Raw genomic sequence first — 21,312 nt, forward strand, 5'->3', positions numbered from 1 at the left:
AGCTGGGTTCTTCGATGCTCAAGTCTTTTTTCAATAAAAAGTCTCTTGCCTTTGAGGTCCTGATGTATTCAACAACAATCAGTTATTTTCCACATATATGTTTGGTGATGGCTTCACCCCTGGACCCCCCTCTTCTCGGTGCAGACCCCCTCACTAGTCGTAGTCAACAAAACAACTAAATAGTTCCTTTTCTCCATCAACTTTGGGTGATGAATTTTCATCTGTGAATCTCTCTCAGCCGGGCTCGGACCCAACTGACAAGGGGGACAATTCACTTCCCCTGGTCTTCCAATACTTCTTGCATGCATAAATCTTTTAATGTCTTTTTAAACAGTTCTTGGGGCTTCGCCCCAATTGTCGGCTTCCCTCTGCTGGGTTCACTCTCGCCAACTTTTACAGACAATTCACGGTGGACACCCCTTGGTTGGGTTCACTTCGATCAACACACTATTCTGGTTGTCGGCTTCCCTCTGCTGGGTTTACTCTCACCAACCTTTATGAAACACACAGTTCAATCGCTCAATTCACCAAGCAGGATTTATTTCCCTTTCTTTCACAATCGTCTGTCGGTCAAAGACTTAGACGGTACAGAGGATTTTACAAGACCCCTGTATGACCACTTGTCGCCTTTTCTTTCCCAAGGCCTTCTGGTTATGGTAGTCTCGAAAATCAAGTAATCGACCAGAGTTTCCTGCATGAGCACCCACGTGGTGCCGGCCTACTCTGTTGCTGGTTTCCCCCCTCTTTTCTCATTATTTCCTTTAAACCTTTCCAGGTTCGAATTAGCCGTGGTCTACTTTTCGTTCAACATGGTTCGGTTTATCGACTCTCCCCTCGACTCACCGCCTGTGATGAACCGCCTGGCTTTCTTCTCCTTGGAGTCAAGATTGGTACCAGAGAGACCAGCATCTCTCCCCAACTTGGTTATCAGCGGATGAGGATCTCATGTACCTTAGATATCTGCTGCAACACACACTGGCAATTGTTTGCAGTCTTACGATTCCTTCTGTGGAGGATTCACAGGCATTGTTTGGAAAGGGCAAGGTCACTTCTTTCATTGTCACCCCATCCGTATGTTCCGTCTTTCTCCTCCTCTTGAACCGCCATGCTGAGTTAGCTCTCACATCGTGCAGTCTGCCTTGCTCGTCCTGTGCTCTTGTGCTCCACCTTTAATTCCTGTGGGGAAAGGAAAGGCCGTCCGGTGTGTGTGGCTCTGGTCAATTGCCTGAATTTGCCTGCCCCTACCATTGGGACATGTTAGGTGAACGTCTCGAATGTTAATCCGTTGTCTGTGGTCTGTGAAAGTGTTTAAGTCATAAAAGGGGCAGGTGTAGTGTTTTTGAATATCCTATGTGGTAGGATGGGGAAGATGTGTTCTATGGAATTATAGCTTTCGTCCTAGGGGGATAGGTAATTTCGGAAGGCTAAGTTTGGTAGGGTTTGTAAAACAAATGGGAATGACCGAAATTATTATCATTTAAATGAATGGGGGGGGTTGTAGGAACGGTAGTGTTTTGTTTGAGCAGATTGGGAGTGTTGGAAATAACAATCAGAGGGACGAAAAGGAGAATGAATGGGAGTATTAGGGTGGTTTATGAATGTACAGGGGTTCGGGATCCTAGGAGGAGGAGATTTATATATGGAGGGTTTGTTGGATGTGGACAGGAGAGATGCGGTGAGAGGATGGGCATCATAGATGGTACATCCTACAAAAGCCTTATGGACTCCGTCCGCCTCATTTTCCTCTTCGGTATAAAACTGCGTCTCACCTGGGTTATTTTCCCCGAGCATAACCCTGGGATCCCCCATCCAGGTGATCCTCTCTCGCTCGTCCGCCCCTAGAGTTGGGGTTTGAGAGCATCAGTCCTTTCCTGGTCACCTGAGTAAGGGATGCTTGAGGCCTGCTCGGGAGAACACCTTCAGGTTTCTCACACAACCTTGCTGACATATCAGTTCAACAACTTGCAGAGCCCTCAGTGAACCTCATGGTACCACAGATACAGTGAGAGCTGTGAGCGACAGTGTAATCCAGCAACAGATTGTCCTGTCCGGATACAATAGTGCACATTCCCCACTGAACAACAGAACATCTGCTAAGCTTATCTCGTGGGTTCCCAGCCAGTGAAAAAAATAAAGAAATAAAAGAAGCTGGGAACGCTGCAGAGATCAGTATGGTCAACACAACAGTATAGCGTTCTTTCATCAACAGTTGTAATTTCGATGGGTTCTTTTACGAGTATTTGTTACCGAAAAAACGAATCAAAATATATAGGGGGGTTGGGAAAGTGTATATAAGTGTGGGGGTTCAGGACTAGTTAAAAAAACAATAGTGGATGGAGGGGCTTAAGGAGTTTTTTCGGTCAAAAACACTCATGAAAAAAACAATCGAAATTACAACCGTTGATGAAATGACATAGAACCAAACAATACCTGGAGTGAGAAAGTAAGATTCAAGAAGGTAGGTGGCCGAAATATAGGCTTGAGTCTAAAGTAACCACAAGTGCCCACAGAGAGTTTACTGTTTATTTTGTTTTGAAAGACCTGTGTGTAAATGAATGGGACAAAATAATCCCTCCTATGCGCATTCCTCTGTGCATCTGCATTGGCCTCATGACATGTTATAATGTTAAAATTATCAATTTCATGATGCAGCAACAACGATGGAAGAAAAGCAAGCCAGTCCTCGAGAGACGAGTGCATTTGGTCATTTCTGCCATTTGTGAATACTTATTTAATTACATCCTAATGCATAGCAGCCTTAGTGCTTCCATGCCTTCTGCGAGGGGTCAGTAATGTAAGACTCATGACTTTGTTCAGTTCTCTCAGGATTTGCCATTTTACTCTACACAAAATTACAAAAGAAATCCTAACTAAACCTACTCTACAAGGGGAGTCAACGCCTATTCTAAGATATATGGGAAACCTCCTAATATTCACAAAACAAACACTCACACCAAACAACAACAAACAAACATTCTAAGCAACATGGAAACAACATACATAAAATGTTACTAAACACCCAGTGTCTTGGATGACTTCTAGTTATCCTGGGCAGAGCCTGCTCCCCCAGAAAGGTCTCAAAGTCCTCTCTTCCAAGGAACAGAAGTCTTAGCGAAAGTCTTGAAAAAGTTCCAATGAAACAAACGTTCACACAAATAAAAATCCCCTGGTAAATGTCTCTTCTTTGCAAGATGAAAAGATCCTCCTTTCACATCCCCACAAAAAAAATTATAGCACCGATGGAGTTTCCTGGATGACTTCCAGGAAAGAATAGGTCAAGTCGAAGATAAAAGTACCACTTCTACTTGCATCAAGTTCTCTACTTTCCAACTACAGTTTGTCAGGATGCTTCTACTTGCTATTGCTTCAGCAACTTCCTTCTACTTTACTACTGTGAGAGCGAGTTCCCTCGCTCGCTCACAGTTGACTTCAACTTCTACTTCTTAAAGCTAGTACACGTCCGACAGGAATATTGACGACCACAGTTCTACTGCTGCTATTACAACTTCTGATTTAGAGGAGTTTGCTGGCAAAACTGCAACTTCTATATTAGGCAAATTCCACAAAACCTCTTCCTTACTCTAAAGGTTGGCAAGGCACTCTTCTCTTCTCTGCCTGTCTTGCAGCTACCATAGAATCTGCCTCATGCTCTTAGACCACTTCTCCTTTCAAATAGAATCAGCCATGCATATTTAAAAACAGCTTCTTTTATCCAACTCCCTTCCCCAGCTTAATATACACCTTTCCTCCAATGGTTACACCAAAACGGTTGTACCACTCTTCCAACTTTGGATGATCGTGTCACATTTAATTTAGAGGACTCTTGGGTAACAATTTCAACAACATCAGAATACTGGTGTATAGCTCCTAATTGAGCGGGATTCACTTTTATAGAGTTCACTCTATGGGCTTGGGTAGTGCTTTTTCTGGCTTCAGCTTCAACCACATCTAAGACTTCTGCTTCAGCCTTTAATATGATGCAAGATGTGGACTTGTACTGAAAACGAAATTAGGCACACGCAATTTAGTTTCACTCAAAATGCCCCTACAAAGGGAGATGCGTTCCCACCTTTCGGTCAGCATTCAGCCTCCAAGGTATCAGGAAACATTGTCTCTCACGTGGTCTCTTCAAACGGTGTCTGCAACTCTTCGGGAAAGTCAATTTTACTTCAATGGTGCTACCAGCAACGTTCTCTGTATTAACAGGAGCCACACGACCGCTCAGCAACAAGGTAATTCTGATGTTAGGGAAAAGAAAGACTCACTATGCGCAAGTGTTTTACATAAGCGTGTGCTACATTTCCCTCCTTGTGAAGACTTCACACTTTTGTGGTTAACTTCTACTTGCTTAGATGTACGCCCAAGTGTAATTAAAGCTGGTTACAGTTAACGCCAAGGTAGTTCTATTGTTCTGGAGTACAGAGCTTCCTTTTCCGACTCATAACTACAACGTTTGCAGGCTGCTTCCCAGCTTGATTTTTTCTCCTGCTACTGCTATGAACACTGTTGTGATCCACACCCCTCTGCTGCCCAGGTGTCTCCGATCCGGCCTCATCAAGGGAGATCCTCCCACTCTCCAGTTTCCCTAGGCTTGCTTCTGCACATGGGGCTTGGGAGAAGGCACAACTTCAGCTCTGCATTCACGGCAATAAGGCACACCTGGAAAGACTGCCTGTGGCTTACAGTCCCTTGCAATGCTGCCACAGCCAAACAGAGTTTGTGAGCACAGGACCAACTCAATGAGAAATCTGCTCTCCCTCTAATCTGGCGTCCCTTCTGTGGTCACACTTCCTTGTGATCTGCAAACTTTGTGCTCTGCTCCTTCTGCTACTGGCAACCTTCCAGCTCCTGCCCTAGCTTCCTTCTTCTGCCACTCCTAGCTGCAGCCCTTTTATGCCCCTCAGGTGGGCAAATTGGTTTCGGTTACAGGCCCTTAGGACTAATTGCCTGACCTAGCCAAACACCATTAGGATTGCCTGCCTGACTTGGACTCCTGTATGTCTCTTCAGCCCTCTTCTTCACAGTCCCCAAGAGATTATGGGACTTGCAGTTTATTTTGGGAACATTTTACTTGGCTAATTCTTTAGAGTGGCAAAAGGTCATAAAAAGGGCTGGGTTACAGGGAAAGGTAAAACGGGGATCTTCCCAGTCTTCCTGGTCCAAATACCCCTCACCCAGGTGATTCTCCTGCAGTACACCATGCCCAGGGTCAGGATCAGAGAGCGCCTGCCTTCCCTAGGCCACATGAGAAGACCCCAGACCAGATTCTTGGAGGAAATCCCGTTGGATTCTCCACACTTCCCGGAGTAAAATAATTGGCTACACTCTTAGTATAAGGCTGTACCACCTGAGTTCATGGTAGCGTAGACAGAGCAGTCAGGCTTATTTTAGGAGGGAGAGAGAGGGCTGTAGAATCAGTACAGATGAAATTGTAATACAAATAGTCTAAAGAAACACTATGTATGTCAAAATAAATGATTTATTTAAATACAGGTAGGCCCAGATAAATCTAGGGGTGAATAAGTACTAACACATTAAATGAAATCACAATTTATACAAACACAACATTATACTTGAAGGTACACTAAACCAAAGTATAAACCTTATTTGGACCACCTTACAGTAGTTCTAGGGACGTCAAAACCTTTTCATACAGATTCAGTATAGGTCACACCTATTCTTGAGGAGTAAACACCAATGGTAATTTCAGTAACGCAAGGGCAGTAGACCCTACCAGTTGTACAGTGACTCTGTACACATCACATAATCAGTCAACTGGACAATATACTTTTGGTGAATAGTGGAACACTTATTCTAGGTACAGTAAAAACCTATAACTACTTTTGTGATAAAACACAGTTATATGAGATGAGTAGAACCTAAGGATGTAACATTCAATTACAGGTGCTTTTGAGATCAGCGAAACACAGATTGAGAGAAGCAGTAACTCCTGTAACCTACATTTGGGATGGCACACAGCTAACTCAAGGTAAGTAAAACCCATATACTTTTTGTTATCCCACAAGGAGTCCAGGTTAGATCTATCCCAATTATACAAGTGACTGATGTAGGACTTATAATACTCTTGGTTAGATAGTACAGGGAAAGTAAACCCTACTGTTACACGTTTACTGAATGACTCAGTTATTCTAGGTAGGCAACAACCTAATACAGACTTATTCTGGACAGGCCAACAGCAAGTCAGGGGAAGCAAGACCCAGTTGGGGAACACTCATACAATCATCCTAACAGGACTAATCTGGTGATACCAACAGTTGGAGGACACTCATACACTTGCCCTGCAGGAATAATCTGGTGAAATCAAACACATTACTTTTGGGAAGAGGCACAACCTAATCACAGGGGAGTAATATGCCTTCACATCTACTTTCTATTAGAATGGCAAAACAGTTTCTAAGGAAAGAAAGATGTTAACCATACTTTTAAAAATAGTGCATCACACATCCAAGGTAAGTAAGAACTGTTGTAACTGTTCACTCTTAGAGTTAGTTACCAACCAGCTCTTTACAAGTAAGTAACTTTTAAACACTTCTTTTCTTTTCTAGGCAAAAGTCTCAATCCCTTAAAAGTATTTCCCTTATCCTTGGAGCACGAGTGTTCTCAGTGGCAGAAGGGGGTGGTCACTAGGATCTAGTGAACAACAGGCAGTGTCACGATAGGTTCTTAAGTAGCAAAAGTCAGAGGTCCTTAGGTAGAATGGGCAAACAAGTGAGTATTTTACTTTAGAGTTAGAAGAGGGTCCAGGGGCTTCACAGAAGACACCCTAGCGGGATTCTAGCAGTGGGACTCGGTGCACTGGACAAGAGACCTCCCAATCACAGAAAACACCCCATAGCTACACAGAAATCCTAAGAGACTTAAGGTAAGTATATACCCAAGCCAGCATAGTACCTCAGCATTGAAGAACATTTTGCAGAAGGAGTACTTCAGGATCTGCAGCCAAAAAACGCAGCCAGTGGATTCCTTGTCGTGGTGACTGAAAACAAGACCTCAGAAGGAACTTTGCAGCAGGGATCAATGGAGAAGGCACTAGGCAAGGTATTCCTCGTGGCTGAATGCGGTTCTGCAGATTTGGTGCCTTTTCAAGGAGCACAGGAGAAGACAGAACATTGTGGTTTAATTCTCGTTGTTACAAAGGCCCAGCACTCTGGTGAGGGGACTTTTCGTACTCGATTCGTGTCTCTGGTGATAGACCAGGATGCCCACGAAGTTTCAGCGAGATTCAGAATTCGGAAGACCATGCACCGCACAATGGCTCGAGGTCCCAGGCTATTGGGGTATTGCAGCACCACAAGGTTGCAGCAACGCATTGAATGGCTCAAAATGCAGGTCTTCTTGAGCCTAGTGGCTCTCATCAGGCTCTGGGTCAGGGCCGCCGTTTTCAGAGTCCCCAGGTCGATTGGAAGGAAGGGCTACAGCAGGCTCCAGTTACACAGCAGGCTCTCCGGTCGCTGGAAATAATTTCCACCGCTTTTCCTTCATCAACCTCTTCAGTTTCGGTACCAGTGATCAACTTATCTTCAGCTTCCAGGTTCGCAGTATTTAACAGTAACTACAGCACAACCTCTTCATTCTCTCCCTTTATTTTACAACAACGGGCGGTCTGGTTGTCCAATCAGGACAGCAAGCCCCACTGGGATGTGTCCACTTTTCAGACAAGGAGGAAGTCAAAGGGCTAAAGAGTTTTGGACTCCTCTCTCACTTCCTGCATTCGCAGATAGACTGGAGCCTGGGCGGGGAGTCCAGGGGACGCCCGTCGACGTTAAAAATCACACAAAGGAATTTCCCGCCCTGGATGTCAAAAGGAAGGAACAAGAAAGGACAAGAAATACTAAAATGGTGAAAAAAGACGGGCCATTTTGGGAAAATGAGCAGCCTTAAGTGACTTTACTGCAGCTGTGAACACAGCTCGCAGTAAAGGTGCACCAAATTAATGCAAGGTATCACTGCCATCAGCCATTGAAGTTCAGCTTGTCCCTGTAACAGAATTGTTACAGTTTTAGTGTGAAAGGGGATACATTGCATCTCCCCAGAACTCCACATAATGTGAGGTGCGCAGGCTTCACCTAACAAAATGTAAAAGGGATCCACATATCCTTTCTACCCTTAGGAACTGTAGTTCTCTCAAGGTTAGCCAGAGAAAGTAAAAAGGGGAGCCCCTAGAGCAATGCAGCAACAACAGGCACTTCTTGCCAAAAAGTTGTTAAAGAGGATAACTTTAAACAGACAATATGGAGAGTCAAATAAATTACACCCAGAAAAAGAGTAAAAGATCCTGTGAGTGTGCTGTTGCAGCCAGGGCGATTTTTCATTCCATTTATGATTTTAAACAGTTCTTTTTGGGTGTTGGGGGTATTGGTGATTCTGTTGTCGAAGTATTTCTTTTGGGCCTTTTGGATCCTTTCCGTATGAGTGGACGTTTTGTTGGAATTGAAATCGTTTTTATTCCTTCATTCTTTTCGTATGAGTGGACGTTTTGTTGGAATTGAAATCGTTTTTATTCCTTCATTCTAGTTCAACATTCCTGTTTCTTTTCTGCTCATGGTGATGAGTAGTGGGGTAAACCATTTTGCTGTTGCTCTTTTGCGTGATGGGTAAAAGCTTTTTCCTTGGAGATCTCATCTATTGTTGTGGGGATCCACTTGTGAAGTAGCTCTGTTTATCTGTCAAGGTCAGCTTCATCCATTCTTGTTGCCGGTGGTTTGTTGATTTCCAGTAGTTCAGTTATTCTGCTATTTTTGATGGTCCTCCAGTTTCCTTTTATGGTAGTTGGCAGATTGTCAGGTTGCTTGGTTGTGGTGTAGTCAGCGTGATCACAAAGGGGATGATGAGGTGGTCGCTCCAGAGTATCTGAATTGGTGGCCCTGCAGTGATGAGGATTTTGTTGGCGAAGATTGCATCTAGTGTTGTCCCGCTACGCGAGTTGCTCTTTTGGCTAGTTGATGTAGTTTCATGGTCTTCAGTTGTTTGGCTAGTGATTTTTGTGCGATTGTGGTTTCTTCGTCCAACCACATGTTGAAGTCATTGAGCATTATCGGGTGCTCCTGTTCGATGAATAGGTTGGTAATTAATCCGTGAAGGCGTCCATGAAGGTTCTGTTTTATGTTGGTGACCTGTATACAGGAATGGGGGGTTTGTTGATAGGCGAAGGATTAGAAATTTGCAGTTTTTGATGCTTAATGGGCCTTTATTTAAATGTTCATGTGTTCCTTGTATGCAATTGTCAGTCCTCCTCCTCTCTTGTTTTTTCAGTTTGCTTGTGCACACTTGAAGTTGTCAGGTAGGCAGTTATGGAGTGTAATTGTGTAATTGTCGTCTAACCCCGTTACAGCTATGAATAGGATGTCGATACCCCAGTCGCCCAGGAGGTCACAGATCTCGGTGGCATGTTTGGACATTGACCTAGCGTTGATTAGGTTGCTGGGGACCTGGTATCCCGTTGCCCTGTTGATGACCAACTTAACCCTCCCCCTACCTTTATGGATCTCTCACCTCATTTACCCCCATTTAACATTTAAATGTACTCGGACAAGGAGACAGAGCAATGACACTACATCTTGATTGTACCACTCTGGTACAGGGACGAGGACGATGACTGCAGAGTATGGTGACAATCGGGCATGTCCCCAGAATCCTGTTTATATTTCATTTTGCGGTTTTAGAATTTTACCTTTCTACGCACGTGCAAATCTAATATGTATCCACTTTAAAACATAAGTAATACTAAAGTCACATTTCCCATTCACATTGAACTACACTGGATACATATTAATTTGCAACATTGTGCCCAGTTCGCCGCAGCCCCAGTCACAAATATTGCAAGCACAACATGAATTCCTCTATCATTGGGACCTTGCCTGACCACTCCAACACCATGTAGCTGCTTTGCTGATTACATCCCATGGCACGCCTTGGCCTTGACTAAGTGCACCCAAATGCCATTTGGGTGAGATTTGCCCTGCGCTTTATAAGCTTCCGCTATGCAAGACACATCCATCTGGCTATGGTTGCGTTAGACGTTTGCTTCCCCGACAACTGCCCGCCAAAAGTAACAAACAGCACATCAGATTTTCTGCATCTCTTGGATCTGTTCAGGTAGAACGTTAGCGCCCTTCTAACACCCAAGCAATGCAAAACCTGGTCTGCTTGACACGGAGGATCAGAGAAGAATATAGGAAGGACTATGTCCTGATTAATGGGAAATTTGTGACTACTTTAGGCATGGAGGAGGGGTGCGTATGTAAGACCACCTTGTCCTTATGAAACTTTGTGTAGGGTCCTGACACTGACAGCGCCTGAAGCTCGCTAACCCTCCTAGCTGATGTCAAATCTACTAGCAGCACAGTTTTCAAGGTGACAAACTGAACATCAACAGAAGCCATCTGGTCGAAGGGCTTATGTGCCACCTCCGCTAAGACCACATTGAGGTCCCAGAAAGGTTGAGTCCTTCTGACTGAGAAGGTAGAGTGCTCCGAATGTTTATATACCTCAAACACCGCTAAATAGGTCCTGCACGGGTGCACCTGAACTCCTGACCGTGCCAAGGATGCTGCAAATAGCAACTTTAGAGGATTGAGACCTTTGTTGTGCACCCAATGACAAAATCTAGTCCATTCGCTCTTGTATTGAGCTCGAGTAGCCTTTTCTGGCCCTCTGAATGATATTCAAATTGTTGTCTGCCAATTGAAGATGGGCCAGTGTTACTTTCTCAGGCAACCAGGCAACACACGGCGTGCATTGAGGATAGGGGGTGTAGTATTAAGCCCCCTTGCTGCGAAAGCAAGCAAGTCGACACTGGCAGTATGGCTGGCTCTCAAACCGACAGTTGCTTGAGGTCCAAGTGCCACGCTCTGGAGGGCAACCACAGTGCCACTAGAATCATTGTGCACCTGTTGGGACCTTCTGAACTTGTTTACCACTCTCTGTAACAGTGGAGTCGGCAGAAATGCATAAAATGTCAGATCTGACCACAATGTGAAAAGCATCTTCTTATGACCCAAGGCCTTGCCCCCCCAGCCCCAAGACACAAATTTGTTGCATTTGGTGTTGCTGCTTGTGGCAAGCAGGTCCATCTCTGGGAGACCCTACCAGGGTCCTTACACCAAAGCGCTGTACAGTGGAACAACTTAACACATAAACACATAAACAATATAACGGTGGAAGCAAAATTACAATATGAATCAATCAACAAAACAGTGAGAAGAGCAATTAACTGAAGGAGGTAGGGAGAATAGAGGAGTAGGACTGGGTGGGGGGGGAGGGGTGTTGATGAGTAGGAGGAGGGAAGGGGAAGGGTGAGAGTGGGGAGGCAGGGGAGGGAGATAGTCAAGGGGAAATAATAAGGAGGGAGGGGATGCAGAGGAGAATGGAGGAGGAGAGATTTAAGGGAAGTGCGGAATGAGGTGAAGGTGGGGGTAGAGCGGATTGCAAGAGGAAGGGAGTTCCAGTGCAGAGGCGCTAGGAGTTGGAAGGAGCGGAAACGGGAGGAGGCACAGGGGGACGGAGGTACAGTGAGAAGGGAATGGTCAGCAGACCGAAGGTAACGGGGCGGGGAGTAGAAAGAGAGAAGGGAGGAGAGATAAGCGGGAGCGAGACCATGGAGAGATTTGAAGACAAGGCAGAGAACGTGAAATGTAAGTTGGGAGTGAAATGGAAGCCAGGCAAGGGAAAAGAGGGAAGTAGAGATGGAGTTGCGGGAGGTAAGGAGACAGAGGGTACGAACAGCAGAGTGGTAGATGGATTTGTGGGGGGGGGGTAAGATGAGAAGTAGGTAGTCCAAAGAGTAAGGATGAGCAGTAGAAGAGGCGGGAGAAGATGAGGGAGGAGATTAAGAGTTTGGTAGCATGGAAGGTGAGAGAGGGACGGATTTTACGAATATTGAAGAGGTGGTAGCGACAGGTGCGAGAAGTACTGGTGTGGACCCTGCTGAGCCTGTCCACTTCCGTACTGTCCTGCCCTGGAACATGGGCTGTTCTTAGCCGCATCGCCTGAGCAATTGGCCATTCCCACAACTGAACCACCATCCTTACACAGAGGAGAGGACCTGCCCCCCCCTTGCTTGTTCACGTAGAACATCCAAGTAGTGCTGTCCGTCAGAATAAGCACCACCTTGTCTTGTATTAGAGGAGCGAACAATTTCTGAGCCAGGAATATCGCTTTCAACTCTAAATAGTTGATATGCCTGCTCAAGTCCCCACTGGTACAGCCTCCGTGGGTTGAGTGCGAACTCTGCCTGGCAACCCATCCCTCCAAAGACGAGACTGTTGTCACAATCAGGGAATGTGGAGGAGGATGGAATAGGTTTACCGAGCTGAGAGTGAAGTCCTCCTTTCACCATAGCAAGCCCTCGGTCCAGAACTAATATTCTCTCTGAATGAGCTCCCATATCCTGGTCCCGTGAGGCTGCTAGATGGAGCTGTATTTTTCTCATCAGGCGCCTTGACAAAGGCCCCGACAATATGCAGGCCCCGTCATTTGCAGATCCAACAGGTGCTGTTACCACCACACCGTAGTGGAATTTCTTGCCAGAAAATGGGTTATTGCGGCCCAAATATCCCTTCTCCTGTCCAGGGTGGGGAATATTCTGGTTTACACTGTGTCCCACTGAAATCCGATGGAGGTAATCCTGTGCACGGGGGTGAACTGCAATTTCTTGATAGTCACTGTGAACCCCAAGACTGATCACTATGCACAGTGGGTGGGTCACCTCCTGGGGCGAAAGCGCTCTGATAAACCAGTCGTTCAGGTATGGGTAGACATGCTGGCCCTTGTGCATGAACATAATGGCTATTGAGTTCATGATCTTTGTGAAGACGCATTGAGCACAAAGGGCAGCACTTTGAAGAGGAAATGTTTTCCCATGATGGAAAACCACAGGTATTGGTGATGGGGCTGCTAAATTGGTAAATGTAGATAACTGTCTTTCAGGTCCAGGGCACACAGCAAGTCTCCCTGGTAAAGAGTCTCTGCGATCTGCGTTGGTGTCACCATCTTGAATTTTCTGAGGGGTAAGTAAAGGTTGAGTTATGATAAGTCTAGCACCACTCGCAGGCCCTCCTGGTTCTTCTTGACTATCCCAAAGATCGTGAAGTAGAATACCCTGCCCCTGTCCTCCACAGGGACTGTGTCTACTGCATGGGACTCTATTAACACCACTTCTCAGAGAAATGCTGGAGACCCTATCTGAATCAGGGGAGGGGAGTAAGGGTAGGGTTTAGAAGCAGGGAGCTGAAACTCATAAAACAATGGAAATAAGCCAGCGGTCTGTGAAATGGTAACCCCCAGTGGATCATGGGTAGGGAGTATGAGGGGTCAGAAATGTGAGGCGGACTACACTGAGGTTTTCTCAACATACACCATTTTATTAGAATATTAGGTTATATGAACGCCTCACTATTCCTACCCTGATTAGGATTTCCCTGCACAAAATAAACTAAACACTCTAATAAAGGATATCTGTCCCTCACACTTAAACATACTATAAATAAACAAGGAAATACATGGAAGTTCAAAACAATAAGGATTGAGTTCATAAAGTAACCAACTTCTCTTCACAACCTGAAAGTACTCCCCTTGCCCAGGTTTTAAATGTTATTCTGCTTCACAGTTCAAGAAAAGTACACAAGGAAATCTTGATTAGCAACCATGTTCCAATATAGTCTGATGTAAGACTTCAACAACTCCTGGAAGTAGAACTTCTCCACAACAGTCTTGATTGGCTTTTCCTCCAGTACTATTAAACAAGGTCTCAGTCAGGACCAGCCTGTAGCCCTTCTGCAACTTTCAATTGGACTGCTTCCTTGCCAGGCCTACAATCTCCAAAGGTTTTCCATTTGGGTATACTCTCCTGCACAAACAGCTTTTCACAACAAGTGCTTTTTATATTCAATGCCAACTGAGTTTACAACAGTATTAGGTCAAAAGACTTTTTTATAAAATACAATTAGAAAAAGTATGGATTTAGAAAGACTGCACTGTGACCGCACAGAGCGTTCTTTCTAAATCGCACTGTCACGCTCCTGCCGTACACGAGTGCGTGCAGGGGCCGACAGGCTCTGTGAGCTCAAGCAGAGTTGTCGCAGAAGTGATAGGTGAGCTTTGGTCTGTATGTGTGTGTGCGCGTGTATGTGTCTGTGTGCGTACGTGTGGGAAGGATGCATGTGTTGAGGCAGGAAGGGGGTGGAGGGTGGGGAAACAGGGGTACCGGAGGTTAAACCCCCGATTAATGAGAGAATCAGCGGGACAGGGTGGGAGAGGACAGGGCAGTACGTAATATTTCCGCATTTTAAAGCCAACACAAAAACGGCCAAAAAAATTGCTTTTTTTTGTGTTTGGGCTTTCAAAAGTGGAAATATGACATAGAACCTTTACAACAGCTTCACAGCATTCAACAACTGACAGCTTCAAGACTCTCAACAGCTTTTCAGGGAAGACGAGATTCACATTGATGCTAACACTTTTCTGTAAATTATGTGTCGTTCTTTCTGGAAACTGGTCCCTAGAAGGGAAGTCATTTTGCCACTCTTGTTTCACCACTACACAGACAATGAAAGACTGACAGCGATAGGGTCTCCTTCTACCTAGCCCCTAGTTTCAAGCTGTGGGTATCCCAATGTGTACCCCGATGTTGTATGTACCATGGGCACTTAGTTCAAGAGTTTATATCCCTTGTATTAGCCCCCTTCTGCTGTTTGTAATATTGGCCAGTTTGCGTTTGTCTTATTTCCAGCCTCTCTTGGCTTGGGCAATGCTTACTGACAAACTCTCAAAGTTGCCCTCAGAGTTGGTTGGGTTTTCCAAAAAGTCCCACTTTCCAGATTACAGTCATTTGGCTTTTGTACCTCAAGTATTAGCTGCTTTAGCCTAGCAAGATATGCACAAATAGCTTGGGAACCACTTCCACTCTCATGCGAGTGCTGCTTCTGTTTTACAAATGTTTGGTTTTCAAAACCAGCGTGCAGATTATTTTCATTCACACACGAGTGCAGCGTTGCACTCGTTCTGGTACTACGCAAGTGCCTCTCACTCACACGCCTGCTTCCCGCCTGCAAACACGGACAGACCACTCCCGGGGTCACTCACCAGTCTCGACATGTGCCTCTGTTCCCCTCATGTTCTACAGACTTGTGCTGCTCCGGCACTTCATGATGCAACAAACATCTTTGGTAAGCCTGTCTTCATTCGTGCCGCTTCCATTTGGAGCGACACTAGCTCCGGATGCCCCCTGGTGCACGACAGCTACACGAAACAGCCGCCTGCACACTTCCTGCTACACAGCCTCTGCAATACAGGTGACAAGGGGGAAAACCTTCCTTCTGCACGCTTCCCGCTGCGCAACCTTTGCACTTCAGGTGTCCGAGGATACAGACCCTCAGGACTGGCAGCTGGAATCTGCCCTGCAGTGGTCCTGGCGTCCTTGCTTTCCTACAGCTTCGGTCTGGGCTGCCAACTCAAACCACGTGGCTTCTGACTTCCTCTGCTCTTCACCAGCAAAGCCAGCTCCTTGTCTATGGCCTGCACCTGAGGGGGCCTTTTAAGTCCCTCAGAGTACCTCAGGTGTGGGTCATTTCGCCGACTTCCTCATCCCAGTACTTGGGGAACTCTGGGAAGTCTGTAAAGGAAAAACTTGTTTGTCTTACTTCTGTTATTCTGTGATAAGTCATAAGAAGAGTGGGGCTTCGGGGAAAGTTAAACAAGGGGGTTTCTCATTCCTCCTGACCTGCTTCCCCCCTCATGTGATCCTTCCGCAGAACACCACCCCCAGGGTCGGGATCAGAAAGAGTCTGCCTTTCCCTGGCCACATAAGAAGGGTCCCAGGCCAGGTCTTCTGGGGAAATCATTGCCGATTCATCACTCGTGGGCTCGAACAGAAATCTCATGGTTTTTGGGGTTCTGAGGCAGCTGAGGAGGAGGGTGCCAAATAAAAACCCTTAGGAGTGCCTCTTTGCTTCTTAGGCCTATGCGTACTAGGCGACCTATTAGGCTTCCTAGTTCTTCTCCCCTGGAAAACTCTGAAACCTCCAAATGACTTACGCCTGGCTTCTGAGCGTGGGTGAGCCTGAGAAAACCCTTTGGCTGCTGGTTTAGACAGGATGGCTAAAGACTTGGGTATGGGTACTGGTCTTTCTCTTTGTGAGCTCTTCATCTGTCGATGAATGGAAACATTACCTTCTAAAGGGAGGTCTAAAATTATTTCTTAGACTTCATTGGTAAACCTAGTGTCAGGCATCCATGCTGATCTGCGTAGATCTACTCTCATACCTCTACTGGCAGTGTCAATGTGCACCAATAGAGATTCTAAAAATGTCTTGTCTAATCAGTTTGGCCTGTAGTAAACCAGACTTAAAGGTTGCTTGTCTATCCAAGGGAAGGTCTTGAGAACATTCTGCAATCTCCCTCCACAGTTTCTGATTCGCTGCTGCCAATAAGGCATCAACGTTGGCCTGTTGTAGGTGCAAGGCAGAGTTAGCATAGACTTTTCTGCCAACCGCTTCGAGCAGCTTGTCCTCTTTACTTAGAATGTCCAAGGTGATTTGATTAGCTGACCCCGACCCTGCCAGCTTAGAAAAAAGCAAAGCGGCTGCCACCACAAATGGGCTGCAGGTGAGACGCTAGCAAAGGCCACTCTGCCTCTACGTGCCTGTAGCAGGCATCTAATCTTTAATTTACCGCCTGACAGGAATGAGGTTTCAACCCACATCTTCTTGGCTACCTCTAAAACATCTTTCTGAAGAGGGATGTACGACTTGGAGGAAGTGTGGAGAGCCAAAACCTCTGCCAGACCCCAGCCTCTGGTTCTTTTTGCAGAGGGCTGGCACCCCTAGAAACTCCGCCAGCCCCTGCACTCATGAAAAGCTGCGGCTGAGGGAGGCCTAGGTACTCAGCCAGACCCGCCAGCCTCTCATGGAATGCTTTAGCTGACAACGGCGTGTCCAGATCTTCCTCCTCGTCTGTCTCCCCCGCTGTGTCCTGCAGGTCTGGGGCTGCAGGAGGAGTGCTGGGCGCGGGCAGATGTAGAGTGCTGACTGGCAGTGCAGGGGGCTGCCGAGTGGGCTGAGCTGCCGAGATTAGAGCGGGTGTCAGTGCTAGGGGCTGAGCTGGAACGAAGACCTGGACTCCATTTGGAGCAGGTCCTTGATTACACCAGAGGATGGTGCCCATCTGTGGCGATCTCATGAGGATAAGTAACTTCTCGAAGAACCTATCCCCGCAAGCAGGCAGAGCACCTGAGGGTGTAGGAGTGCCTGAGGGCGAGGGCGAAGGCGCTGGGCCCTGTGGCTGCTGTGTCCTTGGTGGTCCACGTCTCGCAAGACTGTGCAACACGTACCTGCCCTGTGAAGTGGAGGGATAAGACGTGGACAAGGTAACGGGCATTGCACAATCCCATCTGGATGTGCTTTCCCCTGCCTGAACACCGTACAGATAAACCCGGGGTGAGCTGCCATTTTGTCCTCCTCGGCTCCATGTGCCAGAGGCGTGATGCTTGCTGAGCTGGGTCCAGTCTCCACCTGCATGCTGAATAACAAAGATTCGGACCTTCCCTGCATCTCAGGTCGAGACCTGGGAGGCGGAGTGCCCTTGGCCATGGTGCCGGTAGTACTGCATATAGGCGGCCCCTTGGACATGCGCCCAGTGCTAGGGCCAAGTCCCTTGGGTCGGAGCCCAATAATAGAGCATTGCGGCCCTGTTAGGCAAGAATTGATGTAGTAACCCTGTGGGAGACTACACAACCCTTGTGCTCTTGATATTAGGTAACCCACCTATTGGAATAGGTCTCTTCTACACAAGTTGATAGTGTGCAATCCAACTTTTCTCTCAAGGGTTAAATGGGAGCTGTAGAGCTGTAGCATCGGAATTCACAAATACAAGTATTCAAATAACACTTACACTCAACGTTGTCTAGAAAAATAATTATTTATTTAATGGTCAGTTTTAAATAAGCATTCTTTAAAAAGGGCTGTGTGCAACAATCAAAATACACTTCGAAATACTTTCTCAGAATCAAGTCACACAAGTAGATACTCTTTAGAGATGCTTCATACACACTACCTACACCCTGAGGTGACTTCATTAACTAGTATTGGCATTTATATATCACTTCTGTACTAAATTCTGAGGTTGACAGAAAGGAATGGTTAAAGGAAGGAAAACATGTTAAACAGGTTCTCTGAGCAAGCAAGCAATTTTAAATCTCCCAATGAAGTCTAGATAAAAACCTTTCCCAGCAATATTAGTTAAAAACCAAAGTATCACCTATGAGGGACAGTAAGAATCAAAGTCAATGGATTTAAGAGAGTCTGCAGGGAGCCAGTACAGCCACAGTTAATTGGAGCAATGTCTACGGAGCAGAGGCACTTCTTAGATAGAAAAAAGTATTGCGCAAAGTTAGAGTTTGTTGTAGAAAATCACTGTTGGGCTGCAAGCTGGTACACTTGTGAAAGTGAGAACTGAGATCAACTCTAGAAAAGCAGCTACTGCAAATCTCAACTGAGAAAAGCAGGCTACAGACAAAGAGGTAAGTAGTCAGAACAGTACCTTAGGTTAGAAGAGGATCCAGCTGGCTTTTGTCTTGTTGCAGTGATGCAGATCCTGTGTTCCTGGGCCTCAGTCGTGGGGATGTTTGGAGGACTCCTGCACAGCAGTTCGGAGGTCGGCGGCAGCTACAGGCAATTTAGAATTCAGTGGCACAAGATTCAGTTGATCTTGGACACCGGTTGGGCTTCTTTGAGTCCAGCCCACTGGTGAGGTGACCGAGCTTGGGTTGTCCTACTTCTGGAAGGTCCTCAGGAGACTCCTGGAGCTTTTGGACCAAGGCACCCGAGGCAGAGTACGTGAGGGTCAGATGTATGGAAGGAAACTCGCAGGCTGGGCACCTGCTGAAACCTGCCGTCGTCGACTTGCGCCAGGGAGGAGCATGGCACCGGAGAAGAGAGTAGTACATGACATTGGAAGAGAAAAAACTCGAACAGAGAATAACTTCATCCGGGGAAGAGCGCGTGGAATTACAATGCCAGAGGCCTAACCCATGAGCGCTGGTGAAAGCAGTACGTGCCTGTCGACGTGGAAAAGAGGACTAAGGAGTGGCACTGGTGGTCAGACTCAGGGGAGAGCATGCTCTGAGGGCCGTGCCCACGCATGCATCTAAATTTAAAGGGGAGGACAATTTTCTTCTGATGAAAGGCTCTGTTTCCCGTCCCTAGCGAGGGACGTCCATACAGTATGGAGGAAAGGGGGCAGGACATAGAAGTATGTGAAAGCAAGAAGTTATTTGCCTTGCCTGCGCAATGTCTATTCCTCTCCCTCCTCAAACTCACTTCTTACCACACACATCGCCCCCTCTCAAGTGGCTGTGTTCATGTGGCAGAGGCCGTAATGGTATTTGTAGCCCCCCCCCCCCCCCCCGAGTGGCCCTGATCATGCGGCACAGGCCGCAATGGTATATGCAGACCCCCCTGGAGTGGCCATGATCATGCGGTACAGGCCACAATGGTATTTGCAGACCCCCCCCTGGAGTGGCCATGATCATGCGGCACAGGCCGCAATGGTATTTGCAGCCCTCCCTTCGAGTGGCAGCTCCTGCTGCGGTAAGCGCGCACCACCATTTTGGTTGGCTAAGTACAGTCTAACTCAGGCACCCACTCACACTATGGAAACAGCAACAAATGAAGATATACTTGTCTCCTGCACCAATTCACACCTGGCCACTCACCCAACAAGCACTGCCCTCAAGAACATTAGACTGAGGACCTACTACCTGCCCCCCACAGTAAGCACCCTACCTAGAACTGACAGAAACATGCATCTAGGAGCCCACTCATGATCCTAAAGCCTTCTAAAACCAGGGTATATCAAGCCATGCTCCAATACCACTGCATCCTGCAAACTTGCACATTGAAGACAATATGCAGAACCTCGCTCCACATGACTACTCACTCACACACTAGCAGCCAAATGTGCTGTCACACCAGCTACTAAATATGGCATACCCACCCCCATGGAAATAGTCTTTCAATTGCTACCTATTCTCTGCCAAGCAAAAACCACCACTACCCCTTTGATAGGGGCCCTCATCAATGCTAGGTGCATCCATGCACATGCGCTCGACATTAACAACCTTATTATCACCCACAATCTTGACTTTCTTGCCATCATGGAAACCTGGCTCCATGCAGCCTCCGGCCCATCCTTATCCCCTGCTATATCCTCGGGCTATGCCATATATAGATGATATGATATTTATAACGCGCCTATATACAAGTGTTTCAAGGCGCGAAACAACCGACCCAATGACAGAGGAGGAGGTGTTTCCCTCATAGCAAAAGAGGCCCTCTTCATTATACCCACAACCTACACACATGGAAGGGAACTGCAACCTACTCTTTGCCAAACTAACCTTTTCACACAATGACACTATCTCCATCCACGTTGTGTACCGCCCACCAGGTCCTATCCTCACTTTTGAAGTGCATCTCCTGCACACTTTGGGCACTAACATTAAACCTACCTCCAAATCCATTCTTCTAGGTGACTTGAACCTGGGCCTGAATGACCCATCTGACCACAATGCCAATACCCCCAGTCCATGGTAACGGTATGTTAATGTTTATTTATAAAACGGCTATAGACATGCAAGTGTTTCAAAGCGCTCAAGGAGGGTGAGAACATGGGGAAAAACAACAGTCGCTCAGAGCCCTTGAAATTCTGAGACGATAATAGTCTGCACAGGCAGAGTAAGTAAATATAATACATTTGACAGTTGAGATACAGCAAATAGGCCTGATGACGATTCTGCAGTTTTTCCAAGTGCACATTAAGGGGTGAAGACAAGGGAGAACAGACAGATGCTCTTCAGTCAAAGATGCATTCAGATTGTGCAAGTGAGCAGAAGGTCGCGAGAGGGGCTGGGGGGAGTCAAGAGCACCCAGTCGGTGGAGACTTGGTTAAGTGCAGAGAGAGCCACTCCCATAGGTTAATTCCAAAGTGCATGGTCCAACCATCCAATTGTGTCCATTACCAGGCGCCCTCCAACTACAAAACCCATGTCACTGAGGTCATTGTTAGGGAGAATTCTCAGAAATGTGCTATTTATTTTATTTTAATTTTTTTTTTTTTTTTTTTACATTTGTAGAGCGCACTGCAGCCCATAGACATCGAGGCGCTATTACATGAAGGCGTAAGCAGCAAGATTATGTAAACATAGGAGACATAAGGTACTTAGTTACAGAGAGAGGAGCGGAGCATAGTTACAAATGACGTTCGTCTGCCTGTAGATATAAAGGCAGGTAGGTTTAG

At 46.5% G+C, this 21,312-nt stretch overlaps 1 protein-coding gene across 4 annotated transcripts in view; it reads right to left on the bottom strand.

The window, feature by feature from the left end:
• DNMT3A (DNA methyltransferase 3 alpha) overlaps positions 1-21,312 on the bottom strand; it is a 2,439,715-nt gene that overhangs the window by 460,437 nt on the left and 1,957,966 nt on the right. The window lies entirely within an intron of this gene.

This window comes from Ambystoma mexicanum, chromosome 4p (assembly GCF_040938575.1).
Source record: "Ambystoma mexicanum isolate Mex_15411 chromosome 4p, UKY_AmexF1_1, whole genome shotgun sequence".
Taxonomy (NCBI): domain Eukaryota; kingdom Metazoa; phylum Chordata; class Amphibia; order Caudata; family Ambystomatidae; genus Ambystoma; species Ambystoma mexicanum.